We start from the raw sequence: 12,135 nt of genomic DNA on the forward strand, positions 1-12,135 counted from the left end.
TGCAAAGAAAACTTAGAATTTAAAGGAATTAGATGATTGCCTACAAAAATTTAAGAACCCAAATTAGCAAACAAAAATAAAGATTTAAAGCAACCCAATATCAGAAAAAAGTCCATTAAGCCACATATGAAGCAAAAAATAAACTTTAACTAGAAGAATTTTAAAATGAATCCTGTCAGATGTTTAAAGAACATATTACACAAAAATACTATCAATGATTTAGAAAGAGAATATTCAACCAAACTCCTTTTATGATACAAATATAATTGCAATCCCCAAATCATGAAGGGATAAACTAGAGAGAGAAAACCACAAGCTGATTTTACTAATCAATATCGATGCAAAAACTTTAAATAAAATTTAAGATAGTATATTAATATTTAAAAATATTACCTAAAGCAAAATTAGTTTTAAGAGATAAAAACATCATTCAACATTAGGAAAACAATTATCATAATCAATTAAACAATAACACAAAAAACCTCCAAATGATTATATAAAAAGGAAACAAAAATCTTTAAATGAACAGAGAATTTATTTGTACTAAAACTCTAAATTGTATAAGCATTTAAGGATAATTTAAAAATTTATTTAAATTTTACTTGCATGGTGATGTCATGTTTACTGCTGTGCCATAGATTTTTGATTCTTCAATTTCTTTTAGGATGTCTTTTCCTTATGGGGAACTACTTCTTCTGGTTTAGGGGAAAATCTTTATTTTTCAACAAGTATAATCTTAGTGGAGCCAATGAAACTCTTGTATGGGTTGATTGCACCATGAGACCTATAAGTGTGCCTTTATATTTTAGCAGCCTTGTTGGCTTGTAAAGGCTCAATGCTGAGAGAATCTGCATCAAATCCTTAAAATTCTACAATACTCATTTCAATTTTAAGATTGTGCAGAAAGAAGTCAGAAATTCTCTTAGGTCAATAGCCCTGAATAAATATACTTGCCAACTCTACCAATCTATTAATGGAAACACATTATTTCTTTATAATGACATCTTTCAATTATTTTCAGTTATACTTGGCCTTGATAGCTTAAATAATTTCATTCATATTCTTGAAGTGGATGACAACATTATAACTACTTTACTTATATATTTTTATGTGATTCTCTGGATCAAGCAAGTACATCATGATTTTTAAAAATCTGGTATTTTTGTATTCATTTTATTTTTAAGTAAGTTTTTATTAGCATATTTTGTTTTTTGGTCTCATCATAGTTAGTTACACTGTTCCTTCTCTTCCCAGATATCTATCTCGTATAACAAACAAAATTTTTAAACAGGAAAAAAATCAGCATAACTGATCAATACATTGAAAAAATCTAGAAACACATGCAATGTATAACCATCATAAACCTCCTACCTCCAGATAAGGGTTGGTCAAAGTTGTTTGCTCATATCTGTTCATTTGGGTCATGCTTGATTTTTTTTTCTTACAAAGGTACCATTTATTACCTCACAAAATATTTTCTACATGGATAATTGTTTTAAAATTGGATTATTTTTTAACTGATAAACCTTACATTAGATTTTGATTAGAAAAACCCTATTGGAAAAATACTCCTGTGTATATCTTGAGCTGATTTTTAAAAATCCTTTAAAATAATTTTAGGGGCTTGTAAATATTTCTTTCTATTAAAGCACAGTAGAATAAGTAATGCATACCAGCTGCTTATAGAATCAGCACATGATTTATTATGATCCATTTAAAGAAAATTACCACACCCAAAAAAGCAAAATCAACACTATTTTTTAAAAACTCTCAAAAGTTCAAACTGTTCTGTCCATTTTACTAAAATGTTTCTATAAAATGATTGGAATATATCTTTCAAAGTTTCATTTTCAGTTCATGTGGCTTGGACATCTTGAAAGACAAAACTTGAAAAATGATTATGCCCTGTTTTTTTTTTTTTTACTGAACTTCTTGCAAACAAACATTTTTTAAAAGATCATGTAAAAGACTTGATGGTTAAGCAAGGTATACATAATTTATACATTTTATGAAGTATTAGATTTTCTTTTAAATCTAAGTTTAAAATATTGGCAGACAAAATATTTACATAAACAATTAAAAAGGGCATATTTCAGAAGCTACTAAGTAATGAAAATCTATACCAACAAAATATTGGTTAAAAAAAAACATCAAACTTTCATTAATGAATTGTCTCAGTTGCAAACTTTGTTGATAACTACTTTCTGGGAAATTCAAACTGTTGAAAATTCACATACTGTTGATCAGGTACCATTGTTAATGTTAATTCCAATAGAAATTCCAGTTGTGCCAGGAGCTTGCTTGAAGTCCTCTTATTTCCATCATCTTGTAAATAAAATTGGTAACTCTTAGGTTTGAAAGTTTCATTTTTGACCTTTTAGTTTATAAAATTCCATATAAAAAGAAAATCCATTTAATTTTTAGGTAAGTCCATAAAATTTGTTTATCTTCTTTTTAGACATTTTTATTGGAGTAGAGATCTCTTAAAGTTTTTAATTCTTCTATTAAAGTTTTATTTTGATTTTCCAAGACTGCAATTTGATTTTCCAGACACTTAACATATTCTTTTTTCTTTCTATGGCATTCTCGAGTGGCTTCCCTATTTTTCATCAATCTTATTTATCTTTTCAACTGTGGATCATCTGTTTTGGTTGTCTGAGATATTATAGTGACTGGAGATGTCATCACTACTGTCTGTGAAAGGTTAGTATCTGCTGGTGTGGCACAAATCTGATAAGTCTGCATATCTACTGGTGCAGTCTATACAACCACTTGGTTGCTAGGGACGAGTATCTGCTGTCCATCAGACGTCTGTGCATACTGAAGAATTGTTGTTCCTTGTTGAGCATTGCTTGCATTTGTCATTGTTAATGCCTGCAGCTCCTGTACACCATCTATGCTTAGACTGGCCAGTTATAATGTTCCATTTGGGGCAATGGCAATGTATTGTCCAGTGCTAGTAGGGTAAAAAGCAGTTGGGACAGACATAGATGTGACTGTAGAAACTCCAGGGTTTTCTCCATCTTCCTTCCTGTCTCTGGCATCTTCTGAAGAAAGATTGTTCAAGATTATTTTTTGTAAGATTGGCGCCATGCCAAAATCCCCCGAGTTTTCTGTGAAGAGCCTATGCTATCAGATAAATCCTGAGAATCTTCACTCTCTGACCAGGATGATAACGGTACTGTCTGTACTTGTAGGGGATGGATTACTGAAAATGACTGAGCAGTCTGGATGATGCCCTGACTCTGTACTTGTTCTCCAGAAAGATGTATAACTGTCATTGGTGCAGCTCCTCTTAGTGACATCTGAGGCCACTTCTGAGGTTGTCGCTTGGGTTCCCTGGGTGGGAACTCCATGCTTGATTTTTATGATTTTGTTACTTTCACTTTTGATTTTTTTTGTGTGGTTAGTTCTTCCTATTTACATTATTGTGTATATTGTTTTATTGTCTGCTTACTTCACTCTGTATCAGTTTATGCAAATCTTTCTGTGCTTCTCTGCATTCATTGCATATATCATTTTTTACAGAAGAGTAACATTCCATTAAATTCATGTACCATAATTGGTTTAGCCATTCCACAATTGATAGGCATCTACTTCATTTCCAGTTCTCTGTTATAACAAAAAGTACTGTTATAGTTTGGCATATATAGGGATTTTCTTTTTATTGATGGCTTGCTTGGAGTGTTAGTCCAGTAAGAGAATCTCTGTCTTAAAGAGTCCCTGGTGTGGACATATTTATCACTTTATTTATATAATTACAAATAGTTATCCAAAATAGCTGTGTTATTCCATAGCTCCACCAATAATGTATTATTGTGCCTATTCTGTAACTCCTCCAACATTGACCATTGACTTTTTGAGGACATCTTTACAAAGTGTGATGTGGAGTCTCAGGGTTGTTTTGATCTGCACTTTTCTTATTATTACTGATTTAGAGCATTCTTTCATGTGGTTATAACTACTTTGTAATTATTTTGAGAACTTCTTATATTCTTTGACCATTTATTTATTAGGGATTGGCTTGTAGTCTTTTACATATATCCACATATACATACTTACATATGTGCATGTGTTTGCAAGCACACATGGTCATATATACAGGCACACATATAAAATTGTTTATTTATCATGGATACCAAACCCTTATTTGACTGCTTTCCTTCTTATCTTAGGTCCATTAATATTGTCAGCACAGGAGGTTTTCATTTACATATGATCAAAATTACTTATTTTATCTTTTGTAATTGTCTCTATCTCTTTTAGCTCGCCATTTAAAATGATTACATGGTTGACTCGTGGAATAAAAGGAACAAAGACTTCTTAGATACTTGATGAAAACTTCAGGGTCTTCCATCAATATGAACTCAAGTATTTTGTAAAATTAAAAGCTAGCCTTAATTACAATGAACAAACACTAACAACTTTTCCAATAAATAGAAGCATAATCAATGATGCTCCCTTTCTCTGAAATTATTTGATATTATTCTAGAAATACTCACAATGCCAATAAAATGAGAGAAAGAAATTAAAGGTATAAACATTGGCAAAGAAGAGACAAAATTATTATCCCTATTTACAGTAGACAGGGTAGTTTACTTAGAAAACCCCCAGAGGAGTAGTGCAAAAATTTAATAGAAATGATTAACAGATCTAATAATGTAGCAAGAGTAAAAATAAATCCACCATATATTAGTTTTCACTAAGAAAAACCAGGAGGAGATTAATATAAAGAAAAATAACTTTCATAGTGACAAAAATATACACAATATCTGGAATTTAACTTACCATATGCCATTTAGAATTATATAAACAAAACCACAAAATATCTCTTTAATAGAATTTGGGTAATTCCGAAATAACTGGAGAGACATTCATTGTTTATATTGAGCTATGTCAGTCATAGAAATTATGGTAGAATGAAGTTGCATCACATGCTCATTCAATTTGCACAATTTCTATTATTCTTTCCTCATCTAAAAACATCCAAAGGATGAAAATGAGATATTTTAGGATAATTGTAACTAGAAAGAAGAAAGAAAGAGAGCAGTGTCAGTAGGAGAGCTGTTAGAATAGATCTGTGATGGTTGTATTGAAAACAGTTAAGTGCAAATTTTATTTTTCCTATACTCAGCTATGCTATTAATCTGGAGAAAGCCAAAAATGAAGACTTGTACTCAAATAGGAAAAGAAAAACAACTTTTCTGTCAAGGAAACTAAATAGGGAAAGATACTCTTGGAAGAACAACACATAAATGTGATTATCATATTAACCTTTGAAGTAATTAATGAGATTTTCAAGGGCTTGACTCAGTTTTTGCTCTACATAATTTTATAACCTGACTTTCATGTAAAATGTGATCCTATTATATTATACAAATTATTTTGCAGATTTAATGGTGTACCAAGTTAACTACTCAAGGTTTACTTTATAAAGTAAAAATAATAAAATTCAATTAAAGGAATAAAAGAACTAGCAGTACAGGGAGAAAATGTAGGAGAGAGTACAAGTATTAGTAGATCTCAAAATAGTAATCATCAATTCAATCAAGAGTGATTAAATAAAAATAGAAGATAGAATAATGAAATTGATTGCATAAACAAGAACCAAAACTGACTACAATAGCATTAGTAACTAGGCAAAGAATGAAAAGTTTGTTTGGAAGGATTCCTCTTTCAAGGAGCCCTACTTTGAAAACTGGGATATATTTTAGCAGAAATAGATTTAGACTAATCTTTGCACCATATGCCACAATAAACTCTAAAAACTATGCATGTTAAATATGAAATGTAACATCATCAAAAAAGAGGAAATGAAAAGAGGTACATTTATATCTATCTGTCCATCTAAATACAGATAGATGCATCTATTCATATATCTAAGTCTATATATTTAATCTATGTCTAAATATAGATGGGTAGAGACTTCTTAACCAAAGAAGGAGCATAGATGAATAAAAAAGATGAAATATATAACATTCTATACAATTTAAAAGTCTTTTTATAAGAACAAAATCAACATTACCATAATAAGAAAAGTAACTGTGAAATGGGAAAATTCTTATAACAAATATCTCTGATAAAAGTCTGATATTCAAAAACATTTAGAGAATTGGCATAAACTTATTAGACCACAATCTATTAACAAATAGAGAAGTTCAAATTAAGAAGTGAAAACAATCAGCAACTACTAAATAAATGCTTAACATCATAAATTATTGAAATAAAAATTAAAGCAACACTAAAGTTTTACCTCACACTTATCAAAGTTACAATATTATGAAAGAGGGAAATAATCAAGTTGGGACACAAGAAAAATATGAGACATTGTGGTCATTTTGAAAAAGAATTTGGAATTATGTAAGAAAAGTCACCAAACTTTTCCTGCTCTTTTTATATACCCTGCTACTGCGAATATACCTTTAGGACACCATGGACTGAAAAAAAAAATCACACACACATATATCTCAAAGTATGCATAGCAGCACATTTTATGACAGAAAAAGTGCACATACACAATTAGAAGCAAAATGAGTGTCCATTTACTGAAGAAATGTTTGTATGAACTGTTGTATGTAAATGTCATGGAATATTATTGTGCTATAAGAAATGATGAATATGAGGAATGCTAAGGAAAACAAAGACAAGAGAACAATGTTCACAGTCAATACAAAGAAGATATAAATTGAAACAAGAAAAGGCAACTAAATTCTGATTAATTACAATGTACAATTGCTTCCTCTTTGGGTCAAGAAGTAGGAACTATTATATATCAATTAATTATAGAACTAATGAGATCTACTAGCCTGGTAACTTTTGCAGAAAAGAAATGCTTTTAACCCTGTATGAAGCCATATTACCTGTCTGTGAACACCACCTCAGGATGTTCATTATAATTCCTTTAATTATGTATTCTAGAATTTCCTCCATGAAATCTAAGTCAAACTCACCGTTTAATGGTTTGCAGGTTTAATTCTTACCCCTTCCCCTTTTTGAGAAAATTAGGATAGTTGTTGCCCTTCTTCAACTCCATAGTACCTCTCCTAACCTCCATGTTCTTTCTTTTTTCCCCCAATTATTTATTTTATTTTTAATTTATGGCATAACACAAACACTTCCATAACTGTATAATAAAAAGATGAATGTCATGAAACTGGAAATCCATTATGTACAACTTGCTATTCCTTTTAAATATAATAGTTATCATGCAAATTTCTTTTCTGTCCTTTTTTTCTTCCTTTGTCCACCATAGAGATGGTTACCATTAGACACAAATAGGTACACACACACACACACACACACACAATAAAATAATTCTATACATACTTCTAATTGTTAGTTCTTTCTCTGAATACAGATTCCATCTTCTTCAAATGTCCTTTGTAGCTAATTTTGGTATTTATAATGGTAAAAATGACTTATTTACTCAAAGTTGTTTTAAAAAACATTGTTGATGTTAATGTGTACAATGTTCTCTTGGTTCTGCTCATTTTGCTCTTCATTATTTTGTACAACTCTGTCCATGCTTTTCTAAGATCATCAACCTCATCATTTATTACAGCACAATAGTATTTCATCACAATCATGTACCACAGATTATTCAGCCATTTCCCAATTGACAGGTATCCCTACAATTTCCAAGTCTTTGCCACACTGTAAAGAGATCTGCTATGAATATTTTAGAACATACAGTTACTCTCCAAAATGGTTGGATCAGTTCAAAATTCCACCAACATCCCAAATTCATCCCTATCCCTTCCAACACTCGTCACTTTTCCCTTCAATCATTTTAGATAATCTAATAAGTATAAAATGATACCATAAGGTTGTTTTTAATTTGAATCTTTCTGAAGAGTAATGATTTAGACTTAGAGCATTTTTATATGACTACAAATTGTTTTGATTTCTTTATCTAAAATTGTCTATTCATATCCTTTGACCATTTATCAATTGAATAGATTTGACAGCTCTTCATATATTTAAGATATGAGACCTTTATCTAAGCCATTGTCTATAAATATATTCCCTATTTTTTTTGCTTTCCTTCTGGTCTTGGTTACATTTATTTTATTTGTAAAAAAAAACTTTTTAATTTAATATAATCAAAATTATCCAGTTTACACTTTACTCTGCTATTCTTTTCTATTCATAAATTATTTGGCTATCCATAAATCTGATAAGTAATATATTCCATGTTCTTCAAATTTTCTTGTAGTATCTGTCTTTATATCTCGATCATGTATACATTTTGACCTTATCTTGGCAAATGGTGTGAGATTATTGGTCCGTGCCCAGTTTTTGTTACACTGCTTTCCAGTTTTCCCAACAATTTTTACCAAACAATGAATTCTTATCTCCAAATCTTAAGTCTTTACACTTGTCAAATATAAGGTTACTATATTTACTTGCTGCTGTAAATTATATGCCTACTCTGTTCCATTGATCCACCTTTGTGTTTCTTAGCCAGTACACATAGTTTTGACAATTACAGCTTATGATTTATGATCTGGTACTGCTCCAACATTTAAAGATCAACTAATTCCAATATTAAATAAATTATTTGGAATAGTAAGTAAAGAAGGTATTCTATCAAACTCCTTTCATGAAACAAATATGATACCGATACTTTTCCTAGTAAAAACAGAGAAAGAAAATTATAGACTAACTTTATTAATGAATAGAGATGCAAAAATACTAAATAAAATACTATCTAAAAGACTACAAAATTATACTACAAAGATTACGATTTATAATCAAGTGGGATTTATGCCAGGGATGAAGCGATGGTTTAACATAAGGAGAGCTATTAACTTAATTGATTACATCAACAATAAAAATTTTTAAATCATACAACTGCATCAATAAATTTATAAAATTTATCATATAAACAAAATCTATTGCATAAAGACCAGGTGTGAAACAAGGATGCCTACTGTCACCAATATTATTCAGTATTGTAATTGAAATCCTTCAATAGCAATAACAGAATGAAAATGAAATTTAAGGAAACTGAGGTGATAAAGCTATCTCTTTTTTGCAGATGATATGATGATATTCTTGGAAAATCCAAAAGACTCAATTAAAAGTTTTTTGAAACAATAATTTTAACAATGTAACAGAATATAAAGTAAATCCACATAAAGTATCAGCATTCCTATATATTACAAACAAAACTTTGCAAGAAGAGATAGTAAAAAATACTTCACTTAAAATAACTGTAGACAGTATAAAATACTTGGGAGTATACTTGCCAAAACAAACTGAGGAACTATATAAGCAAAAATATGAAAAAAGACCTTTTTATGCAAATAAAAACAGATTTAAGTAACTGGAAAAATATTAATTGTCCATGGGTAGGCAGGGTCAATATAATAAAAATGACAATTTTACTCAAATTAATTTATATGTTCAACACCATCATAATTAAATTACCAAAAAATTTTACTGAATTAGAAAAAAATAATGACAAAATGAACTTGAAAAAAGTCAAGAATATCAAAAGGAATATTGAGAAAGAAATGTAAAGGAAGAAGGTTTAGCAGTACAAGATCTTAAACTATATTATAAGGTAGTAATTATTAAAACAATCTGGTACTGGCTAAAAAATAGAAAGGTAGATAAATGTAATAGAGTAGACACACAATTTACAGCAGCAAATAAATATAATAACTGTATTTGACAAGTGTAGACTTAAGATTTTGGGATAAGAATTCATGATTTGGTAAAAAAAAAATTGTTGGGAAAATTGGAAAGCAGTATGGAAAAAAAATTGGGCATGAACCAATATTTCACACCATTTACCAAGATAAGGTCAAAATGAATGCCTGACCTAGATTAAATAGATATATTACCAAAACATTAGATCATGGGACATAGTACTTATCAGACTTATGGGTAGGCAAACAATTTATGAATAAAGAAGAGATAGCAAAGTTAGGTGTAAAATGGATCATTTTGATTACATTAAATTAACAAGGTTTTGTACAAATAAAACAAATGTAACCAAGATCAGAAGGAAAGCAGAAAATTTGGAAAAAAATTATAGACAAGTTATCAGATAAAGGTTTCATATACGAATAACTTTTTCAAATCTATAAGAATATGAGTCATTCCCCTCTTGATGAATGGTCAAAGGATATGAACAGGCAGTTTTCCAATGAAGAAATCAAAGCAATTTATAGTCATATGAAATACTACAAATATTTATTAATTAGAGAAATGCAGATTAAAACAACCTTAAGATATCATTTTACACCCATCAGACTGGCTGAAATGATAGAAGGAGAAAGTGACACTAATTCATTGTTGGTGGAATTGTGAACTAATCCAACCACTTTGGAGAGCAATCTGTAATTATGCTCAAAGAGTTATTAATCTACCTATACCTTTTAACTCTGCAATACAACTACTTGGTCTATTTCCAAAGATGATTAGGGAAAAAGGAAAAGAACCTGTATGCTCTTAAATGTTTATAGTCATTCTCTTTGTGGTGGCAAAGAACTGGACAATGCGAGGATGTCTGTCAATTGGGGAATGGCTGAACAAATTGTGTTATAAGATTGTAATGGAATACTGCTATGCTCTAAGAAATGATGAACTCAATGATTTAAGGGAAAAACATGGAAAGCCTTCCATGAAATAATGAAGAGCAAAATCAGTAGAACCAAGAGAACATGGTATACAGTAACAACAATATTGTTTTAAAAATGACTTTGAATGAATAAGTTATTTTTTCTATTATAAGTACCCAAATTAACTATAAAGAACACATGAAGAAAGATGCTATCTGCATCCAGAGAAAGAACTGATAAATAGAAGTATGTATAGAATAATTTTACATATAGACCTATTTGTCTAAAGGTAGTCATCTCTAGAGAGTGAGGAGAAGGAAGAAAAAAGGGAAAAAAGATATTTGTGTGATAATTTTATTGTATGTTTGAAAGGAATAGCAAGTTGTGCATAGTAGATTTGCAGTATCATAGGCAATCATCATTTTATTGTACTACATTGTGTAAATGCTTGTTTTATTCCATAAATTAAAAATAAAATAAAATAGAAACTGAAAAAAAAGATATGGTACAGGAAAAAACTTCTTTTCTTTTTTAAAAATTAATTTATTTTTAGTTTTCAACATTCACTTCCACAAGATTTTGAGTTCCAAATTTTCTCCTCATCTCTCCCTTCCACCCCAAGACAGTGTGCAATCTGAATACCTCTTCTCTCATTCTGCCCTCCCTTCTATCACCCCCCTTCTCTTATCCCCTTCCCCTTCTATTTTCCTGTAGGGCAGGATAGATTTCTATACCCCATTGCCTATATTTTACAGTTGCACGTAAAAACAATTTTTAACATTCATTTTTAAACCTTTGAGTTCCAAATTCTCTCCCTCCCTTTCTCCCCACCCACACTCATTGAGAAGACAAACAATTCAATATGTATTATATATGTGTAGTCATGCAAACACTTCCATAATAGTCAGGTTGTAAAAGATTAACTGTATTTCCCTCCATCTTGTCCCACACCCCTCGTGCGTTCTATTTTTTCCTTTGACTCTGTCCCTCCTCAAGAGTGTTTGCTTTACTACCTCCCCAAATCTGTCCTCCCTTCTCTCTCCCCCTTTCTTATCCCCTCCCCCTTATTTTCCTGTGGGGTAAGATAGATTCTGATACCCAATTGAGTGGGTATGTTATTACCTCCTTAAGCCAAATTCAATGAGAGTAACATTCATTCTCTCTCACCTCCCTCCTCTTCCCCTCCATTGTAAAAGCTTTTTCTTGCCTTTTATGTGAGATAATTTACACCATTTTACCTCTCCCTTTCTCCTTCTCCCAGTACAATACTCTATAGCCTCTTAATTTTATTTTTCCCTCCATTTTCAACTCACCCTGTGCCCTCTGTCTATACATTTATTCCCTCCAACTACCCTAATACTGAGAAAGGTCTCGTGAGTTACAAATATCATCTTTCCATGTAGGAATGTAAACAGTTTAACTTTAGTAAGTCCCTTATGATTTCTCTTTCCTGTTTACCTTTTCATGCTTCTTTGATTCTTATATTTGAAAGTCAAATTTTCTATTTAGCTCTGGTCTTTTCATCAAGAATGCTTGAAACTCCTCTACTTCATTGAATGTCTAT

The 12,135-nt window shown here is 30.5% G+C and overlaps 1 pseudogene; it reads right to left on the minus strand.

Moving 5' to 3' along the window:
- Positions 1-2,454: 2,454 nt before the first annotated feature.
- On the minus strand, positions 2,455-3,315 carry LOC114044539 (annotated as a pseudogene).
- Positions 3,316-12,135: the final 8,820 nt, after the last annotated feature.

Source organism: Vombatus ursinus, unplaced genomic scaffold (assembly GCF_900497805.2).
Source record: "Vombatus ursinus unplaced genomic scaffold, bare-nosed wombat genome assembly UNPS02014773.1, whole genome shotgun sequence".
NCBI lineage: Eukaryota > Metazoa > Chordata > Mammalia > Diprotodontia > Vombatidae > Vombatus > Vombatus ursinus.